The following is a 21,503-nucleotide window of genomic DNA, read 5'->3' as shown; positions in this document are numbered from 1 at the left end:
GTGGGAATCGGCATGGTCATTAGCCTTCACCAGACCCAGTTTGCAGGCCTGGCTTTTCTGGCTCTGTGCTGAGGCACTGGGTGGCCGTCAGCTTATCGAGTGTCCTCACTGGACCCAGGTTTCTTCCTGTTTGTTTTCTGTAGGTAGAACAAAACAGGCCAAACGTTAGAATTCTCTAACTCTTTTCCAATCTCCAAATGTGATTGCACGTAACCTGGCATCATGCTGTTAAAGGCAAGTAGGTGTACAGTCTTTCTGATTAAATACCAAAACTGCATGCTTTAATGTATGCAGCATATTAATCAAAGCAGTGGGAATAGGGTTCCTTGCACTTAACCCACATTTGACTCTGCTGGCAAATTCTGGGGAATTCTTACTTTGTGGGTCCAGATTGGATAAGCCCCAGGCGCTGGGGCCTGATATTCTACCCAGTTCCCTGATTCTGTGCAAAGGAAGAAAGGATATGTATCTTCCCAGTTTGGACCCTTGCTTGTGGTGAAGACCCATGAGTCCCTTTTCTCTTTAAATACGCAAAGGAAATGAAGTTGCTACCTTGTAAAGATCCTTTTCTCCCACGTTGATTGCAGTGTTATGCATCACAACCAAGTTGTGTGTGAAAGAATTTATAAACCTGTCACTGGGTGTGTCTTAGTCACTTTGTTCTTTTATTGTGAAGAGACACCATGGCCAAGAGTTCTCCCTGGTTTCCAAATGCATTTACATACATAAACACACACACACACACACACACACACACACACACACACACACACACACACACCTCTCTCTGAAAGTAGATCTTAGTTACTTGTAATACACACAGACACACACAAACACACAGACACAGACACACACAGACACACACAGATACACAGACACAGACACAGACACACACACACACACACACACACACACACCTCTCTCTGAAAGTAGATCTTAGTTACTTGTAATACACACAGACACACACAAACACACAGACACAGACACACACAGACACACACAGATACACAGACACAGACACACACACACACACACACACACACACACACACCCCTTTGTGAGACAGTATATTGCTAACTTGCCTGAAGTAGCAATCTTGTCATGATGTAGGTGGACATTGAAATACTTTGCCATACCTTCCAAACAATTCAATTAAAAAGGGTATTCAGCATGTAATTTCAGTGTGAACACTCTTCTATTCACGTCCGTTTGGGCAAGACAGCCAAATAGAAAGAAAATAGAAAGGCAAATAAATTAAATAATCCAAAAGGGCAGGAATATAGTACAAATTCTTCATGGTTGCTCATGACCCAAACAGCAGCTTACCCTGAGACTTTCAAGACTGAAACCTGGTAGAGTCTGATGGGCACATCCCAGAGTCAAGGTCTCTGTTGTCTCCTCTAAGGGTCTTGAACAAAATATCTGTGCTGGCATGTATAGCCACTCCAAACATGAATGGCATTAGAGAAATGTGACTGGGACAATTGACATCTGATGCATCTCTCACTGAAAATATTTCCAGCTGCCAGTTTGAACCTCAGGAAATCGCATGACCGGACTTTGTCACAAAACTCACTTTTTAGTTAAGAACCATGGATAATTTTGCCCTAGAAAGAGTTTTGCATAGAACGTATTCTCTTTAAACTGTCAGTGTGAGTCATGGAGAAGAAAAGGGCCCAGGGATAAAACGAAATGAAACATTAACTCCACCTGTCAACTTTCAAGGGACCACAGTCATCCAGTGTGAGATGGACAGAAAGAATGTGACTTCTCAGGAGGCCTTAGCAGGAGACGGACGTCTATCTCTTTCAGGTCAGGAAGTTCTCTTTGATATCTCTGAGGTTAGGCATACTTGATGACAGGCATGGAAAATGCATGTTGATCAGCAGAAGCAGGAATTGCTTCTGCTCATGGTCAAGCTTCGTTCTCCACTTTGAAGTCTCAGAGGGAGAGAAAGAATGAAAAAGCCAGTGTGGAGAAAGAGGCCCATGTTTGCTTGTCAGCCATGGCCTATGGATTGCAAACTGGCTTGAGCTCTTTTTTTCTCTCTCAGACATAAGAAACTTTCAAGTGAAAACTTAAGCAAGAAAAACAAGTGGGAGATTTTGTTCTTTTTATAATTCTAGATGTCCTTAGCAATGCAATGTTTGTGGGGAAATATCAGAAGGAAAGTCTTGAGATACATTATAGAAAGTGGTTATATAAATATGCTTATAGAATGCATGTGCAAATTTATATATATACTTTATGCATTATATATCATATATGTTTATATAAAATATCCTTTCAATGTAAGCAACTGTGTTTTGCTTTGCATACAGAATTTTATTTTAAAAACCAATCTCTTTTTGCATCTTATGTAGCTATGAGTTCTTTCATGACCCGAATATTCATTTGGTTGGTGAGGTTGAATGTTTTGATATTTGCTTTACTTGTTTTATTGGGGGGGGCGGTTTGCTTACTTACTGCCATTCAGACAGCAATCTGAGCTAGTTCTTTGCTTTGAAGGTCTAATGTCATGTTTTGCAAAGGCTGTTACTTGACCTCAGTGTTAAATACCCCTAGATTACAGAGCCTAGATGTATTCAGCTAACACACTGAGTTTGATGTAAATTTCAATGTGGCCCACATCTTTTAAATGTAATGAATTTTTATGTATATGGTGCTTTTTTTGAATGTGTGTCTGTGTGCCACATGTATGCCTGGTGCCTGTGGAGGCCAGAAGATATGTCTGATCACATGGAAAGAAATTCTATATGGTGGTTGTGAGCCTCTGTACTGGATAGTTTCCTGTGTCAACTTGCCATAAGCTGGAGTTATCACAGAGAAAGGGCTTTCGTTGGGGAGAATGCCTCCATGAGAGCCAGCTGTAAGGCATTTTCTCAATTAGTGATCAAAGGGAGAGGGCCCAGCCCAATGTGGGTGGTGACATCCCTAGGCTGGTAGTCTTGGGTTCTATAAGTAAGCAAGCTGAGCAAGCCAGGGGAAGCAAGCCAGTAAGCAGTAGCCCTCCATGGCCTCTGCATCAGCTCCTGCCTCCAAATTCCTGCCCAGTGTGAGTTCCAGTCCTGACTTCTTTTGGTGGAGAACAGCAATGTGGATGTGTAAGTTGAATAATCCCTTTCTTCCCCAACTTATTTCTTGGTCATCATGTTTTGTATAGGAATACAAACCCTGACTAAGACAGCCTCCATGTGGATGCTGCGAATCTAATCTGGGTTTTCTGGAAGAATAGTCTGTGCTCTCAATCACTGAATAATCTCTCTCCCCTAGTAGCTAATATTTTAATGAGAAAAGACTTCTCATTTTTCTGCTTCTTCCCTCGCTCCCTTCTCTCCCCTCCTTCTTTCTTTCCTTCATAGCATGTTGGGGCACTGTTGAGTGGGCAGTTGGAAGATGTAGGAGAATTTTCACCTGTTTCAGGTTCGCTGAAGAATTCATTGTTTTGGAAGTTTTTATTGTGTCTTACGGATTTTCGGTAACTTCTGGTTCCAGAATTTTCTCCTATTCCGTTGGAAGGTAGCAGGGGTCACTAGTAAAAGAAGCAACCCTACCTTCCTCATACCAGTTCTGCAGACAGTCTTAATGCCTAACTATGGCTTCTCCACCAAATGCCAGGCTATGCATCATTAATGTCAAGATGGACCAGACGTGGTTCTCTCCCATTAGCAAAAGACTCCCCCCTCCAGGGGGGTTTAATTTAACCATTTTAACATTATAGCTAATCCTTAAAATTAGTAGATTTTTAAGATTCCTTCTTTATGGAGATAAACTTGGCTTAGTGGGTTTAATCAGTTTCTGACTGGAGTATTACCCAACTCTTCTTTGTGTGACAATTCAATCCTACCAGTTAAAATGTCAAAAGGACAATAGGTAACAATTCCTTCCTCTTTTTAATGCCATCATCCAATTGACATGTGCTGAATATAGAAAGTAAATCTTTGATACTTTTTACTTTGCATTCACTTTGAACTCATATGTAATGATTCCAATAAAATTCAACCAAAGGTGAAAGGCGCCTAATTTGGTAGTGTGAATGCTGCACTGTGGGGCCGTGAACTGTCTCTCATGACACTGTGACAGTCTACTCCCCTTGTCCTTTAAACCCCAAGCCACGTGGGAATCCCTGACTTCTCACATGTAATGGCGGTTGAGTGGCTACAGTGTTGCAGTTTAGGCCAAGTTCCTTCCCTCAGCTGGGCCATATTACCAGCGCAGCAAAACCATGGAGTCTGAGATTCCCTTACTGACCAAAAGTTCTTAGTTGAGTGCACTTTTTGTCATAATGGTACCAGTTACTTCTCTGTTGTTCTGACGAAGCGCCATGGCCAGAAGCAACTTCTAGAAGAAGAGTTTGTTGCGGTTTACAGTTCCAGAGGGAGAGTTCAAAATGGCTGCCGGAAGCTGAGAGCTCGTAACTCCATCCACAGGCAGGAAGTGAAGGGTGCAAACTCAAAGTGGGGCAAGGCTATGAAAGCCTACTCCCCCAGTAACGTACTTCCTTCAGCAAAACTGTGCCTCCTCCCTAAACATTGCAACCAACTGGGACAAAGTATTCAAACACTGGAGCTTGTAGGGGGACATTTCTCATCCAAGCTATCACAATGATCTTCTGAGGGCGGGGAGCAGGGACACCGGAATGGTAGGCAGTGCATTGCATTATGGGATTTCTGTGGCTCTTGCAGGGAAGATCATATTACTGCATTTCACATAAACACCTAGCAATGGAGACTCAGACGCTTTCTCTCTTCTTGGTCTGTTGCTTGCTCTTTCACCATCCATGGCTGACTCGTCTAGCAGAGTGCTGTTGCCCAGGCTACCGGCTTCCTTTTGGATCAGGATTGTACATCCAAGCACATGCCATTGGGAGGCTCCCTTTGATACCTCACAAGCAGATGAAGCCCTTTAGGTTGTTACTTGCCAAACTGGTCTCCTTACAACTTTAGAGTCTGAAGAGAAGAGGTTTTTGTAGTTAAATATTTTAGTTAATAGTGGATTTGCCCCCTTTCCATTAGTAACTGTCAGAAAGCCAAGCGTGAAGGAGTTTATTTAGGTCTATTGTTCCTCAGACAACATCGGGTTTGGAAAGTTCACCCTCTGCACATCTAGTGAATGATAGGAGGATGAGGATGTTAATTGTCCAGTATTCTAGTTATCTACTGATGTGTAGTAGAAGGCATTTGGGATTAAAGGTAGGGGGTGGAAGACAGATTTATCGTCCTTTATGGAGACTTTAAACGCTGAAGTTACACAGAGAAAAATCTTGTTTGAAGTGGGCTCTTAATTCCCTGGGGTTGGATGTGAGGCCCAAGCAGATGTGTAAGCTAGCAGGGGCTGGGCCATTTCTCAAGTGCACTCCTCGGTGGTCCAAGGCTTTCTTCAGTTCTTTGAAGGCAAATCTCTTCAGTCGTCAGCACTTCTTCCACTGACCTAGTTTTCTGTAAAGATCCATTCAAGAAAAGAATTTCTTTGGGAATTAGTTCGTTTCAGTAGAGGAATGAGGCAGAAGTATGTGTGCGCTCGCGCGCACACACACACACACACACACACACACACACACACACACACACACAGAGAGAGAGAGAGAGAGAGAGAGAGAGAGAGAGAGAGAGAGAGAGAGAGAGAATTTCGTGAGAGAAGACTGGTTCTTGGAGTCATGTGTGCTGTCGCCTAGCTGGCTAACGACAGCAACGGTTATTTTTCTTTGCGGAGACCCCACAGAACTCTCAAGAAACAATGGAAACTTGACTTGATGTAATCGATTAGTTGTGACGATACATTTCCTTCTCAGTATGTAAAGTGAGTTCAGGCCCAGTTCTCTCAATTTAATATTACGCCAACCCACTGCAGAAGGGCTGGGAAGATGCTCAGTGGGTAAGAAAGCTATGCAACCATGAGGACTGGAGTTCAAATACCCATCACACACACACACACACACACACACACACACACACACACACACACGCAAGGTTGGGTGTGGCTGTGCACTTGTAACCCTAGAGATGGAGACAGGAGTGGCAGGCAGGGCTCCTCAGCTGCTATTCTAGCTCCAAATTCACTGAGAGACCTTTTCTAAAGGCAACAGTAGGGAGAGGGATGCAACAGGACAGTCAAAGTCATCCTCTGGCCTCTGCTTGTGTGCAAGTATCTGTGTCTACAAACATACACACTGACACATACACACACCTCTTCATAAACACTTTTAGAAGCTATGTCTTATCCCATACTTTAGATCTACTATAAATTTGTAAGTAGCCACTTGGGGTCATTAAGTTAAAGCATGCAGATGTTTTGGACAAAAATCCATTCCCTGTCTCTGCCCCAAGGCCTAAGTGCTGTCCTGCATAGGTTTTCAGCATACATGGAATGGAGGAGTCTGATGTCTGGGCAAGGGGTCAGTGCTAGCCATTTCTAGCCTCTGTTGCTCAGGTTGTGTCATACACCTCCAAAGAGGGCTTCTGGAGAGACTGTCACTTGGTGGTTATTGATCTCATGGATAATTTAGCCTGCAGTCAAGGCAGTCTCAGTGAGAAAATTGCTGTCAAAATGGGCCGGGTCCCTGGCATGCTGTCTCGTCTCAAAGGCCTCAGGGACTCACAGAGGGCACGGACTGGGAGGTCACATTGCTGTCCTCTCAGTGAAGAAACAAAAGGCCCTGGAGAAATTACCGCTCTTAATTGCTGCAAAATGGACAAAGTGCTTTTTTTCTCCCACAGGGTGGTCAACAACCGAAAACCATCCATTTAGTTCGTAAACGAAGCAAAGAAAGATGGACATTCCATTTCTCAAGCAATAAGCTCAGATTACTTTCTCGGATTACTCTCTGAGGGCTGAGGGTGGGAGGGGCAGTGGAAGGGGCCTCTGCCTGTGCTGGCCTCCACGGTGACCCTCCTCGCCTTTCAGCTTTACCCGTCCCTCCACCCGAATGGACCACAGTCCTGAGAGACATAGATTCGGAAGCCAAAAGAATACAAGTCGAGGCTCATCATTCCCTGCATGTTCCTAAATACTTGGTTTTATCTTCTTTTAGCAGAAAACTAAAGATTCTCACATCACACCTGAGCCTTTTAAGATCAAATGCAAAGCTGTTCACAAAATTATCTGAACTCTTCTATAGTGGCAGATCTCGCTCTCCTGTCTCTGTCTCTCTCCTGTCTTTGTCTCTGTCTCTCTTTCTGTCTCTCTCTGTCTTCTTCCCTCCTCCCTCCCTCTCCCTCCCTCTCCCTCCCTCTTCCTCCCTCTCTCCCTCTCTCCTTCCCTCCTTCCCTTCCTTCCTTCTTTTTATTTTTCTAATTCAGGTTTCCCTGTGTAGCCCTGGCTGTCCTAGAATTTTCTCTGTAGTCTCTCTCTCTCTCTTTCTGTCTCTGTCTTCTTCCCTTCCTCCCTCCCTCTTCCTCTCTCCTCCCCTCTTTCCCTCTCTCCCTCCCTCTCTCCCTCCCTCCCTCCCTTCCTTCCTTCCTTCCTTCCTTCCTTCCTTCCTTCCTTCCTCTTTTTCTTTTTCTTTTTTTTTTTTTTCGGAGCTGGGGACCGAACCCAGGGTCTTGTGCTTGCTAGGCAAGCGCTCTACCACTGAGCTAAATCCCCAACCCCCCTTCCTCTTTTTCTAATTCAGGGTTTCCCCGTGTAGCCCTGGCTGTCCTGGAATTTGCTCTGTAGACCAGGCTGGCCTCAGACTCACAGAGATCCATCTGCCTCTGCCTCTGGGGTGCTGTGATTAAAGGGGTGGGCTGCCACTGCCTGGAAGGTTTGCTCCTTTGCTGATCTCTTGAATATCGAATCATTTCCTCAATGATAGGAGGACGAGAAGGTCATGTCTTAGAAAGTTCTATATTATTCTGACATGAAAATTCTGACTATTCACCTTACAGAGCACCATGATTGCTTAGGTTTTGGCCTGAGAAGATGGCTCCGTGGCTAAGAGGGGTTTCTGCTCCTGCGGAAGACCTGAGTTCTGTCCACTGCACTTGCAATTGGTGGCTCAAAACCTCTTGTAACTCCAGCTCTAGGAGACTCCAATTCATATTCACATACTAATCCCCCTCCCAGACACACACAGACATACTGATACACAAAACAATCCCCATAATTGAAAAAAGAGACCAGCTTGCTTTCCTTCCTTCCTTCCTTCCTTCCTTCCTTCCTTCCTTCCTTCCTTCCTTCCTCTCTCTCTCTCTCTCTCTCTCTCTCTCTCTCTCTCTCTCTCTCTCTCTCTCCAAACAGGGCATTAAAATACAGTTCTATATTAAATAACACAATTTAGAATAATGTGAGGTAGTTTTAAACGTTTGCTATCATTACTTACTGTTTTATGTGCATGGGTGTTTAACCTGTATGCATGTCTGTGCGTCACGTGTATGCAGTGCCTGTGGGGGGACAGAAGAGGAATAAGATCCCCAGGACCCAGAGTTGTGAGCCATTATGTGTGCTGGGAATTAAGCCCAGGTCGTTTGGAAGAGCAGCCAGGTTTCTAACCACTGAGCTCTCTCTCCTTTAAATGTTCTAAAATGACTTCTATGGACAATGTGGACTGAAGATCCAGCACCTTGACAAATAATATCTCATTTCACCCCCACTTTGAACACTGTGCCATCCCCACAGCTGAAGTGGAAGTTTCTGGTTGTGTCGTGTTATGCAGATTCACGTGGTGTTTTGCTGAGGCAAGACCTGTGGGAGGACACATGATGTTTGGAGAGAGTATAGATAGGACTCAAATGGACAGTGACAGGGGGCTTGCATAGCTTGCTGTGCAATTTTGTTGGTCTCAAGTCTTTTCTGGTCTTCATTTCATTGATAGAGGCATGGCGGAGAAGTCCTGGCATTCTGAAAGGTCCTGCTTGATGCCGTTGACTGTGCCAATTCAGCGGAGGCCTAGTGGTTTCTGCTGGATTGTGCTGCCCTTGCTGATTCAACTTTGGTGATACTTTTGAACTGGACTGCTGGTATCCTGACAATGGAGAGTGGAATCACCCCAAAGAACTACTTCTAAGCAGGGCCACATTCCCTTGTCCTATTTGCCATTTTTTCTTCCCTACCTTTGGACAGTGGGCTAGAGAGGGGTCAAAAAATTTGAGAACCATTATTAAAGTAGGTTTTGAGAACTCTAAGCCTCTGCAGAGCTCTTCACCTTTTGCAGATAAACAAAACCAAGGCACAGAGAAGTCAAGTAGCTTCCATAAGATCACACAGCTTGTAAATCTGAAAAACCCTAAAGTTTTTCACTCTCTTTGGTATGGATTCCTTCTTTAAGTCAGTCTATGAGCATCCCTGATTTTCTTAGAGTGAGGCGACTGCATAAAAACACCAGAAAAGTATTTTAATTACATTATTCTTCCTGGTACTCACTTCTGTAGAGGGAAATTTGAATAAAATGCTGATTATAGAGGTTTTTTTTTTTTTTTAAAAGATTATTTAATACCTGCTGTTACTCAAGGCCCAGGCACAAGGCACAGCACAAGGAAGCCTAAGGGATAATTCATTTGAGTGAGAATATATCCTGGTTTGTGGCATTAATGCACATTTCAGTGAGTGTTTTAGTTTAGAAGTGTATATTATTCTTAGGAGTGATTTTCATCCCTTGGTATTTTTTGATGCTTTCCCCTGAAGACTGGTACTGGATGAGGTGGAAATAAAAAGCTAGTTATGAAGGCAGCACTCACGGAAATTCTACAGACATCAACTAGATGGAAAGCCGGGATCACTGGAGAACATCACGGGCTTCAACTCTCTCTTGGGAGAACCGAAGAAACTTGAAACCGTACAGGAGTGGATGGTGGCACAGGGGCTGGCCCTGTGTCACGGTGTGACCTCCCACAGACCCTTTGGCCTAATGGAGTTCTCTCCCACCACAGCCTAGATGACAGGTGGTTTTTAAGTGGGATGGAGTACTCTGTGGCGCCACATTTTTACTACGTTTTGCAGACATTTATATCTTCATGGACAGAGTTTGGCTTTCTGCTTTTGTAGATTCCCCTTTGAAAAGGAAAAGGGGAATTAGCCCAGTGGTAGAGCGCTTGCCTAGCAAGCGCAAGGCCCTGGGTTCGGTCCCAACTCTGAAAAAAAAAGAAAAAGAAAGAAAAGGAAAAGGAATATGGAGTCCTTTGGATGGACATGATATTACTCTTCCTTAAAAACAAACAAACAAACAAACAAACAAACTCATTCACGGGTTGAATCTGTTCTGTCCATGTTGCACGAGTGATCTGTGTGTTCTTTTTTTCCCCCATCTTTATTAAATTGGGTATTTCTTATTTACATTTCAAATGCTATTCCCTTTCCTGGTTTCCATGCCAACATTCCCCTAACCCAACTGAGAATGGGACCCCCGTTGAAGGAATCAGAGAAAGGACTGGAAGAGCTTGAAGGGGCTCGAGACCCCATATGAACAACAATGCCAAGCAACCAGAGCTTCCAGGGACTAAGCCACTACCTAAAGACTATACATGGACTGACCCTGGACTCTGACCTCATAGGTAGCAATGAATATCCTAGTAAGAGCACCAGTGGAAGGGGAAGCCCTGGGTCCTGCCAAGACTGAAACCCTCGTGAACGGGATTCTTGTGGGGAGGGTGGTAATGGGGGAGGATTGGGAGGGGATCTGTGCGTTCTTTGACTTGTGCACCTCACAGGCGAGGTGAGAGCCAGAGCTGTCAGAGGACATCGGCTTTATAGCCAAGCAGTAGGGACTCAGTCCCTGCGAGCCTTTAATTTCCAGTAAGAAGCATGTGTAAACCCCTCGGGGCAGGTGGGGTAGTCAGGACCTCCAACTGCCAGGCTCTGCCTGCAGAACATTCCCCTCTAGACACTGGAGGCTGAGTCCCCACCCTATAGAGTAAAAAAAGCCCAGCATCAGGCCACAAAATCTCACCAATACAATGTGACCCTGGACACCCCCCCCCCAAGAAATCCTATATAAAGTGCGCCTCCTGTCTAGTTCTTGGCTGCTTCCCTTTTGCACACAGGCAGTCGCCCTCTTGTGTTTTGTTCAGTAAATGTATTGTGTCAGATTTGCTGTGCGGTGTGACTTTGTGGTATACCCTGGCTGCTGACTGCCAGGATTTCTTTCCCCTCAGAGCTGTGACACAGCATGCATAACGGCTCATCTTACAGCAACCTCGAGGGACAGGCCTTTCCCACAGGAAGGGCTGCGTTTCTTCTCGTAATTGAGTGTCCCCTCAATGGTTGCACCCATTGGTACCATAGTAGCCCCTTGGACCTTACAGTTGCAAGCAGGTGGGCCTGCATAACTTCACTTTTTTCTTAGTTTGAAAGCCTTGCCTACCAACTGAAGGCTGCTCTCCTCCCCAGTAACAGCAGCCAGAATGCTCAGAAGTCAGACCCCACAGGAGGAGCTTTTCCTGCCCCAAGGATTAATGGAAGCTGGTGTTCAAAGACACCCCCCCCCCAGCTCTCCCAACTCCCAGTCGTATTGCCATGTTTTGTGAATTTCACTATGATAGCGACCTACCATTGCTAACTTCCGTGTCTTCTCCCCACAAGTTGCAATGCTCAGGTCTCTCCTCTCCAGGCTGGGCATCCTGGTTCTTTGATGAGCCAGCAAAGGAGACGCATGGACGCACGTGCGCGCGCGCGCACACACACACACACACACACACACACACTTAGGAGTAACATTTTTTTTTTTATTTCCATGCTCTCCTTGTGTGTGAGATCAACCATAGCAACCTGAGATCCCAAGAAGACTGCAAACATGGACAGCCTTGGCACTGAGGAAGTTTTGTAAACGATTTTCTGAAAACCGGGACAAAACTGACCGTTAGCATCTGGCACCGCAGCTCTTTGAACACGGTTGGCTGAAATACCACATTTCTTCTTATCCCTTATTCCGGTGCGTTTGATGTTTAGGACTCCCAGCAGCACTGGCGTGACTTACGTGTACTTCCATGAGAAACGGTTACAAGTTTGGTGTTGCGGTCACACTCAGTTTGCCACTCCCAGTGCCCCCACATGTGGATGTGATCTCGGGCCACTCAACTGGCTGCTTAGGAAGCTGGAGTCTGATGACTTATGACAGAACTGGTGTGTTCCTCCTGCCCCCTTTTAATACAGTAAATTCCCCGGAAGAGGGAATGGAGGAACAGTAAGAGCCCGAGGGTGTGGAGGATTGCGGAAAGCAACATTTTCTGGACACAGCAGGGCCGCTGCACTCATGAACTCACAGTAGCGGTGGTTGCCTGTGTGAGCCCTGCCCGGGCTCAAGCCAATCAATACTCCAGCATGGAGTGGGCGGGGCTCACAGGTCTCCTCCCAGCTGAGGAGGTGTTGCCAGTAGATGGCTGCTGGGGCAGGGAGAGGTAGGTTTTCTGAGTGACGCGTCCCATTGTAGGTTGACAATGCTTCAGTGAATGGCCCCATACCCATGTATTAGATTCAGTGAATTACTAAAGACAAAACAAAACACGAAACCTGAAGACATGAAGTTGAAGGGGGGTGGGGAAGGAGTGAAGGGTGGACGCAGTCAGAGTACGTGGTATAAGGTTGTAAAGTTTTTCAAAGAATAAACAAAGCGAAACATATAAGCAAAAGCAAGCAACTTGGAAACAGTGTTCCCTTTGATTCCTGCAGATCCTCTAAAACAAAGGCATCGGTCTTCGATACTACTTCACAAAGCAAGGGATTTTCTCGACGTTTAAATGAAAAATTTAAACTGCACTGGTTTAAACAAAACAGTCCTAAGCGGTATATTTAGTACTTCATTAGCCAGGAAATTGAACTAAGAAATCTAATAAATTGATATTTTTGTTGAGCTAATTTATCATTTAGCTTCTTTTGGACAATTCTTTTTTAACCTTAAACGACTTAGATTAGTCAGGACATTAGAAGTCACAGGCTATCTTTTCTGAACTTTCTCACCCACTTGCCCGGAAGGCAAACGTCCCTAAAAGCTGAGGGAAAGTCAAATTGGAAAAGAAACTTCAGGTTCTTCCATGAAGGACAAGAGTGGGAAGGAAAAATTTCTATTCTGGGGCTGTAGCCAGTCTTTGAAGGTTTTTTAGCAGGAGAACAGCTTGTTCAGAATGATAGGAAATTATTTTGACACTGGTGTCTGGGATGCATTGGGTGGGAGAAACAGCTATTCGGTGTTTATTGTGTGGTCAAGGGGAATATGTGAACAGTAATGGTGGGAAAGGAAAGGAGTCAGTGTAGAAGAGACATCCTTTGCCTGACAGAACGAGGCTCCCTGGCTACCTAGTTGTCTATCATTTTCTGCTTTGTGTGTGTGTGTGTGTGTTTTTTTTTTTTTTTTTTTTTTTTTTTTTTTTTTTTTAAAGATAGGCTCTATGTAGAACCTAGAGCTTGCCAAGTTGGCCAGGCTAGCTTGGCCAGTGTGATGTTTTGAGTGAGATTGGCCACCGTAGGCTAAAATATTTGAATGCTTAGTTACCAAGGATTGACACCATTTGAAAGGATTAGATGGATTAGGAGGTGTGGCCTTACTGGAGGAAGTGTGTCACTGGGGGCGGGCTTTGAGGTTTCAAAAGCTCAGGCTAGACTCACTCTGTCCCCCTCTGCCTATGAGTCATGATGAGTCATGCTCTCAGTTACCTGCTCCAACATCTGCCTGCACATTGCCACTCTCCCTACCATGGTGGTAATAGACTAAACCTCTGAGACTATAACCCAGCCCCAATTTTTTTTTAAGTGCTTTCCTTTGTAAGAGTTGCCATGGTCATAGTGTCTCTTCACAGCAATAGAATAGTGACTAAGGTAACCAGTACGTCCCAAGGGTCTTTATGTCTCAGCTCTCTCAACACTGGAACTACAGGGTCATGCCACAGCACGGGGATCTGAACTCAGCCCTTGAGATCACATGGCAAGCACTTTCCTAGCTGACCCATCTTCCCATCCCCCAAAAGATGAGATATTTTAACCACACAGAGAAGTAGAGAAAGTACCGGCTACACAGACTTATTTCTGCCTTGTGACAAAGCAGCAACAACAACAAAAAAATTGTCTATGCTTTCTTTAAGAGATTCATTGACCTAAAGTCTCAATTTCAAGTTCTTTTGCTTTTATAAATGGTCAGGAAATTGTTGCACGACTCTTGTCTTATTGGTAAGACACACATTAAGTAATGTGCTCACATGTTTACACACAGTCCCAGAGTGAATCCTGCCCAGCCCTTACCTCATACTGGACACTTTTGGCTAAAAATGGAAGTCTAGAAATGGATCATTATTTCAAATTTCAAAGATGGAAACATTTTGGACTTTCAAACTAAAACTATAAACTTGACATAGATCTAGACACCCAGACTGATTTTTAAATAGTTTGAGAACACTTACACAAGGAATCAATAAAAGTTAACGTCACCCGTTAAATCTGAATTTTCACAGAGCTCTGGCTCTCTAGAACCTGCCTGACATCACTTTATGCCCGTGGTTATAGGGCCACTTCCTCAGCTCTGCCCTTAAAACTCACCGCTTTGTTGGATGGGCACCAAGGAGCTGCTCAGTCTGTCTTTTCAGAAACGAATATCATATAGGAGTCCACAATGTTGTTAGTATTTTTGCTGACTTGGCACAGGACCCTGTTGTAGCTCACGGACTGGCAAACACTCCTCTGTACTGTGGTAAAGTCAGGAGTAGAAGGCATATATGTGTTTGCTTTTGCAGATAACAGAAGACACCTTTGTCAGTAAGAAGAACTGGCCAGCAGCTCAGTGGGTAAAGATGGCTTCCTCCAAGACTGACAACCTGAATTCAATCCCCAGAGATCTACATGGTAGAAGGAGAGAACTGACTCCTGACAAATTGTCCTCTAACCTCCACATGAGTGTTGTGACGTGCATACCTTCGGCTACCCCAAATGATTAAGTAAATATGATGAAGATTAAAACAAAAAGAGCAAATCCTGAATTATAAGAAAACACACATGCATGCACACCAGACACATAGATACTAGATGGGAAAGATGTTTGACTACAAGTTCTATGAAAAAGCCGATTTAAATATAGTGTGATTTCTGTTGATGGAAATTAATTTCTTAATCAAGTGACAATCAGTCCCCATCTGTCTTGATAGGCTTCCTCCAGGCCACAAGCTTTATTCGAAACTTCAGTCAGGTGAAGGAGCCAGCATTCAGAAGGAGCTAGAAAACCAGATGGGCTGAAAATGGCTGAAGGATCCAGAGATATGTGGTCAGAATAAGGGCGGGCAGACTGGCCATGGAGGGAAGTGAGGCTCTAGAATAAGAGTGTGCAAGGGACACAACTGACAGCTGGAAATACAAGCCATGTTTGCCTTAAATATTCTAGTAGCCATGTTTACCTTAAATATTCTAGTAGCCATGTTTGCCTTAGTCTAGTAGCCATATTTACCTTAAATATTCTAGTTGTTATGTTTGCCTTAAATATTCTAGTAGCCCTATTTTCCTTAAATGTTCTAGTAGCCATGTTTGCCTTAAATATTCTAGTAGCCATATTTACCTTTAATATTCTAGTAGCTATGTTTGCCTTAAATATTCTAGTAGCCATGTTTACCTTAAATATTCTAGTAGCCATGTTTACCTTAACTATTCTAGTAGCCATATTAAACAAAGTAAAAATAGCCAGATGAACTTTAATAATGTAATCTATTCAGTTTGATCTGTGCAAAACATTTAATTTTTGTAAACACTAAAACATGAACGAGGTATTTTGCACCCTCTGTGGCTGTAAAAGCAATCCACCTCTCGTGTGTGTAGGCCCCGGCGCCATGATTCTGACAGGCACATTCTCCATACTCAGCAGCTGGTTACTGCTCTACGGGGAAATGTCACTGGGTGTTGTCATGCCGAAAGTGAATTTGCCTTTTTTTGGAAGATGTGTTATTGAAGAAATGACACTGAAGGATTTAAGCAGAAGGATTTGAACACAGATTTGAGTTAATATGTGTTTGCTTGGGTGAGAAATGGCTCAGAATGAGACACTGAACTTCGTTTTACTGGATTTACTGAAGCGAAGACTGACTGATCTTCTCTTAAGGAAGTGGCCGAGGAGATTCCCACAGCGGGCAGAGCATTGTAAAGATGAACTTTGGCTTCTGTGGCATGAATGCATGGCTCAGGGGGTGTTACTATTTGGAGGTATGGCCTCTTGGAGAAAGTGCATCATTGTGGGGGTGCACTTTGAGGTCCTGTGTTTAAGCTCCACTCAGGGTTGAAAGGGAACCTCTACTTAGCTGCCTTCCGATCAAGATGTAGAACTCTTGACTCCTCCAGCGCCATGCTTCCTGCCATGATGATGATGGACTGAGTCTCTGAACCTGTAAGCCAGCGCCATTTAGATGTTGTTCCTTATAAGAGTTGCCTTGGTCATGGTGTCTGTTCACAGCAACAAAAACCCTAAGACAGCTTTCTAGATTACAAAACGAAGATATACAAGTCAGTAACTCATGTTGTGGATTTTTGTCTAATGCTGCCTTATTATGTTAATTTGGTCCCCAAAACTGCAGGAGAATTCCAACAGCCGCAAAGTAAGATGCTGAGGGACCCCGCCCCCAGTTGGTTTTGATTGGTAAATAAAGTTGCGGGCGGCCAATGGCTGTGCAGGGAGACAGCGGCCGGACTTTAGAATTCCCAGGCAAGGAACTGAGGGAGAGGAGTAGAAGCCGTGCCTGAGGTGTGCGGACAAAGCACTGTCATGTGGGTGCTGGGGAACTCAGCCTGAGAGGGCTATAGGTCTGGGTCCGGGGCAGCCGAGATGGAATATCGGTTTTAGTAAGTGATGGTTTGGGATTACCATAAAGTACATCAGCCGCGTGGAGGTTAGGAAGTGGCCCAGCCATTGAGCTGTTTAAAGCATACTAAACTAGAAAGGCTGCACGTGTGTGTCTCTCATTCAGGAGCCCAGAATATTGGGGTGGGTAGTGAGGATCTCAGTCACCACTGCCGGGCTCATTTTGAGTAGCTGTGAGTGGGTACTGCAACAAACTCATTCATGGCGGCGCAAGCTTGGTAGAGTAATAACCGGCTCAAAGGAGAACTCAAGAGGCCACACGCTCATCACGCCATTAGGAATCCTGAAATAAATTCACAAATGGATGCGGAGTTGGCCAGTGTCCAAGGAGTGAGGAATAATGCGGTATACCCCCCAGAAAGTTAGTTTGATTCTACAGAGACACGAAACAGCCCAGTTCACAAAGGAAGACGAGAACTCGAACGGAAAAGTTATTCGGAGCAATCATTAGCTCCCGTTCCTTTTCTTATAAACGGTGTGGGGGTGATGGTGGCCTGCCTGGGATGGTGTCAGGGTACAGAGTGGCCTGGCTGTGCCCACTGCCGTGGTGACAATTCGGGGATTAATCAAGAAAGCCTGGATGAACCATATCCTTATGCAGATGAGGAACCCCCGTGACTGAGTATTTCCTGGTCGCGAGGCCAAGCAGGTTGGGAGGAAGAAGAAACCCAGTTGTTCTAAAACATAGGGCGGTTTCACGTGCACAAAGCAAGTCTGGGGAGCTCCAGTAAAAGTGGGAGGTGCTTGGGTTCGGTCCCCAGCTCCGAAAAAAAGAACCAAAAAAAAAAAGTGGGAGGTGCTGATAGGTGTTTGAACCTGGTGAGGATATATGTTGACCACTCCTTCCAGTTACAGTAAAGTCAATGCAGAAACATATAGTATCACATGAACAATACTTACGTAGAATTCATTGCTGTGACATCCTTATTAGTTAGGGAGCCAAGAAATCTCTTTGTGGACGTGTTTACCTCAGGAACTGTTAACACCACTGGATGCCCTGGTCTGAACGCAAAGTTATATTAAATCTCACTTTGCTTTAACATTATTGAAAGTTTGTGGGGGAAGGCGGGGCTTCTGCAGGCATACGGGGACAAGGAGCATGCATCCCTCATTAGCGCTTTAATTGTGTCTTGTAACGAGGTTTAAAATGCACCCAGGAAAGCCATTTTAAAGAAGGGTTTTGGTTTCTGAATCTTACTCTTAGAGATGAGCTCTTGCAACGCGGAGCTCAGAGAAGGGGGTGAAATATGTGTCTAATTAGGATCATTAGGACTTTTATTTCTACCTTTGTAGCATGGTGCCACCGATGATGGAATTAAGGGCATCACTGCATGCTCTCCCTCCCATGAGAATACGTCCCCTAGAAAGGGCTTACACAACTTCGAAGCAAACAGTACAGCATCGCCTGTGCAGACCCCCTAGAGTGTAATTGTTTTGTACAGTAGGGAGTACTGCTGGCCTGCAGAGCCATTTCAGGGTGGTTTTCCCAGACCAGCCCCAAGCTCCAAGTCTCTGTTTGTATTTCCTGAATTTCCTGAACAGTAGACTCCACTTCCAAGTCTACTGTTAGCAGTTCTGTTGGAAGCACCACCCTCTTAGGTGAATTCCCTGGCTCTTAGGGAGATGGCCACTACCTGTAATGTCTTATTTCTGTTTAAGAGCAACAGTTGTTTCTTTGCATTGGATTTTCAGTGAAAGCGGACTCCTCTCCTAATTCGAGCCATTTCACCTTCCTCTTTGGCTTTCTGTACCCCAGTCCTTACCATTCTCTTTGTGTCTCCTCCTAAGATAAGCGCTTTTTTTTTTGGTTCTTTTTTTTTCCGGAGCTGGGGACCGAACCCAGGGCCTTGCGCTTCCTAGGCAAGCGCTCTACCACTGAGCTAAATCCCCAACCCCAGATAAGCGCTTTTTTAACTTAGCAATTTTGTATTGGAATATCCTCCCTTGTTCTCAGGATATCTGGTCCTTTGTGTTTCTGTCATAGTCTAAAATGCACCTTTTCAAGGACAAGTTCCCAACTCGCCCCTCTGATGTGACCTATTTATTTATTTATGTTGTGTCCTGTCTCTACTCAGCCCTTTATAAATATCTCTTTTCTACTTTTTGTTTTAAATATATTTCATAGTTTATGGATAAATCATCTGTATCTATCTAGAGTCTTTTTAAGCTTGATTCCTACCCCCACAATTAGAGTTGATGGGATCAAATGCTATTTGGTTCACTGCTATATCTCTTGATATCTGAAAGGGTCCTGGGACACAGTAGAAATACATTGTAAGATTAAATTTGATTCTATAAGGGGCAGGAGTAAGTTTTCAGCTCTTTTTTTTTTTTTTTTGGTTCTTTTTTTCGGAGCTGGGGACCGAACCCAGGGCCTTGCGCTTCCTAGGCAAGCGCTCTACCACTGAGCTAAATCCCCAACCCCAGTTTTCAGCTCTTTTAGTGATATGATATGAGGGGGGCAGGGGAGAGAGTGTAGGTCCTCCTCAGAATTGCCTTGATGTTATTAAAGAAGGCTGTTGTGTTGTCCATTCTAGTGGGTATGAGGTAATTAGAATCCAACAAAGCACTGAGCCCGTTGCCTCTTATACACATAAGCATAAATGTACTCACATTCACATGTACACACCCTCACATGCACACACCTCTTACACTCACACACTCACACGTACAATGACCCGCTCATACACACACTCACATGCACACATACAAACCATACTCATACATACATATACAGGTTCACACCCGCAGCTCACACACCCATTCACTTGCATATACAAACTCACCTGTGCACACACACTTACATGCAGATCCCCCCAAACTCGCCAACATGCACGTTCATGCACACTCACTTATACACACACACCCCACACCCCCGCACAGAGGAGAACATGGTTGTGGATTTGGATCTTACTGTCCTCTCCATATCCATCTCTGTTCCTGGAGCAACTGCTGCCTGGGGACGCCAGACTTAGCTTAGTACTGCGAAGACACAGGCAGCATATAGGATGCAAGGAATCTTAAAGTAGCTTTTAGTTTCTCTGAAAGAACAAAGGCTCCCAATGAAGTTGAGAAGTCAGAGGGATTTCTGATGCAACTTCCCTTCATCTGCACACCAGCAACTTCCTAGCCTATCAGTGTCTCCCACCGGAGAGGTTCATTTGCGACAGTTAATGAACCTACAGTTGATGGGCCATTATCATCCTAGAATGTGTAATGGCTCACTCTTGGTGTACGTTCTGCAGATCTTGGCAAACGTTCAATGACATGTATCCATCATAATAGAACCACAGAGGAAAACGTCATCGCCCTAAAACTTCTCCAGGTCTTTTCTGTATTCCAAAAGGGAAACATTTGAAACTTCTATAAGCAATTGAAAATTTCAATTAGCCTAAGTTAGGAATGGAGTGAGTGAATGAATATTTGACTCTTAGCCACTGTATAATGTGGTTTGCTTGGACCAGGCGCATTCCTCCATGTGGAGGTGTTAAGATCCTTTTCTTTTCTTTTCTTTTCTTTTCTTTTTCTCTTCTCTTCTCTTCTCTTCTCTTCTCTTCTCTTCTCTTCTCTTCTCTTCTCTTCTCTTCTCTTCTCTTCTCTTCCCTTCCCTTCCCTTCCCTTCTCTTCCCCTCCTCTCTCTGTCTCTCTGTCTCTCTCTGTCTCTCTCTGTCTCTCTCTGTCTCTCTCTGTCTCTCTGTCTCTGTCTCTCTCTCTCTCTCTCTTTCTGTGATTTGCCCTTTGAATGAACGTGTGCTTAGAAAGTCTTCGTAGGAGGAGGTGTTCACTGTGTGAGCAGATTCACATTCTATCACGGTGTGTGCAGTTCTGAGGTGATCCCTGCCTTCTTCTCTTGCTGTGGAGCCATCTTCTCTGTGGCGATGTGAAGGCTGTCTGGTCAGGATTCACAATAGTGTGACTAGTATGGGGAGGGGGAGGGAGTCGTTCACTGTGGAGCATACAAAACATGGAAGGAAGGAGTATTACTGCAAAGATGATGAGGACCATCTCTCCTCTCTCAAATTTAAATATTTTAGTTCAGTTAACTCAAATGTATTAAGATATGTCAGGAGAAACTTGTGCCAGTTGTAAGGGAGTCAAGAATAAAACAATCTTCCACAATGACCCCCCTCCGACCCCCAGGTTTGATGGGACAATACACAAGCACTTAGTAAATAGGTAGGAGTGTGTTTTCAAAGTGACTTCATCCAGTGACCACGTGGAAAACCACAATGAACTGACACCAGGGAGCTCTAGGTGCAGACAGACTCTTCCCATGACGCGGATATACAAGATCTCCATTCATCTAGAGTGGAGAGCTCCTATCCAGGAGTAACGTTTAGTAGGACTGACATTTCCTTTGTCTGGACATTCGACGTTTCTGTGGACAGACACATACTTTAGCTTTCCAAGTACGATGTAGTTACCCAAGAAGAGCGCTAAAGTGGCTAACGGTTGGAAAAATGGCTGACCTTAGCATGGAAACCCTGACAAACTCTCCAAGACAATCGAGCCACTGGGACCCGTGTCAGACGGAAGAAATGAAGTGAGTGTCCATGGTGATGAAGTGTAACGGATGAAATGAAGTGAGAGAGAAATAACAAGACGCGAAGGATGACATCAGCAGAGGCGCCAGAAGGAAACGTCTTTGGCAGAAGGAACCACCTGAAACAGGAGAAACATACCAGGATCTGAGCACCGCGGTAAATTCTGGGTGCTTTTCAGGGTGAGGTAACTGTTGGGTTGACATGTCCTTAACAGCTAAAAATGA

General features: G+C 44.6%; 1 long non-coding RNA gene across 1 annotated transcript; it reads right to left on the bottom strand.

The window, feature by feature from the left end:
• Positions 1 to 1,082: 1,082 nt before the first annotated feature.
• On the bottom strand, positions 1,083 to 4,398 carry LOC108349052 (uncharacterized). Its single transcript, XR_015645161.1, has 2 exons — positions 4,252 to 4,398; positions 1,083 to 1,195 (listed from the first exon to the last, which is right to left on the bottom strand). It is a non-coding gene; the product is annotated as an uncharacterized LOC108349052 (long non-coding RNA).
• Between the last annotated feature and the right edge of the window lie 17,105 nt (positions 4,399 to 21,503).

Source organism: Rattus norvegicus, chromosome 20 (assembly GCF_021556685.1).
Source record: "Rattus norvegicus strain SHRSP/BbbUtx chromosome 20, alternate assembly SHRSP_T2T, whole genome shotgun sequence".
NCBI classification, from domain to species: domain Eukaryota; kingdom Metazoa; phylum Chordata; class Mammalia; order Rodentia; family Muridae; genus Rattus; species Rattus norvegicus.
This window is presented reverse-complemented; position numbering and strand designations above follow the sequence as displayed.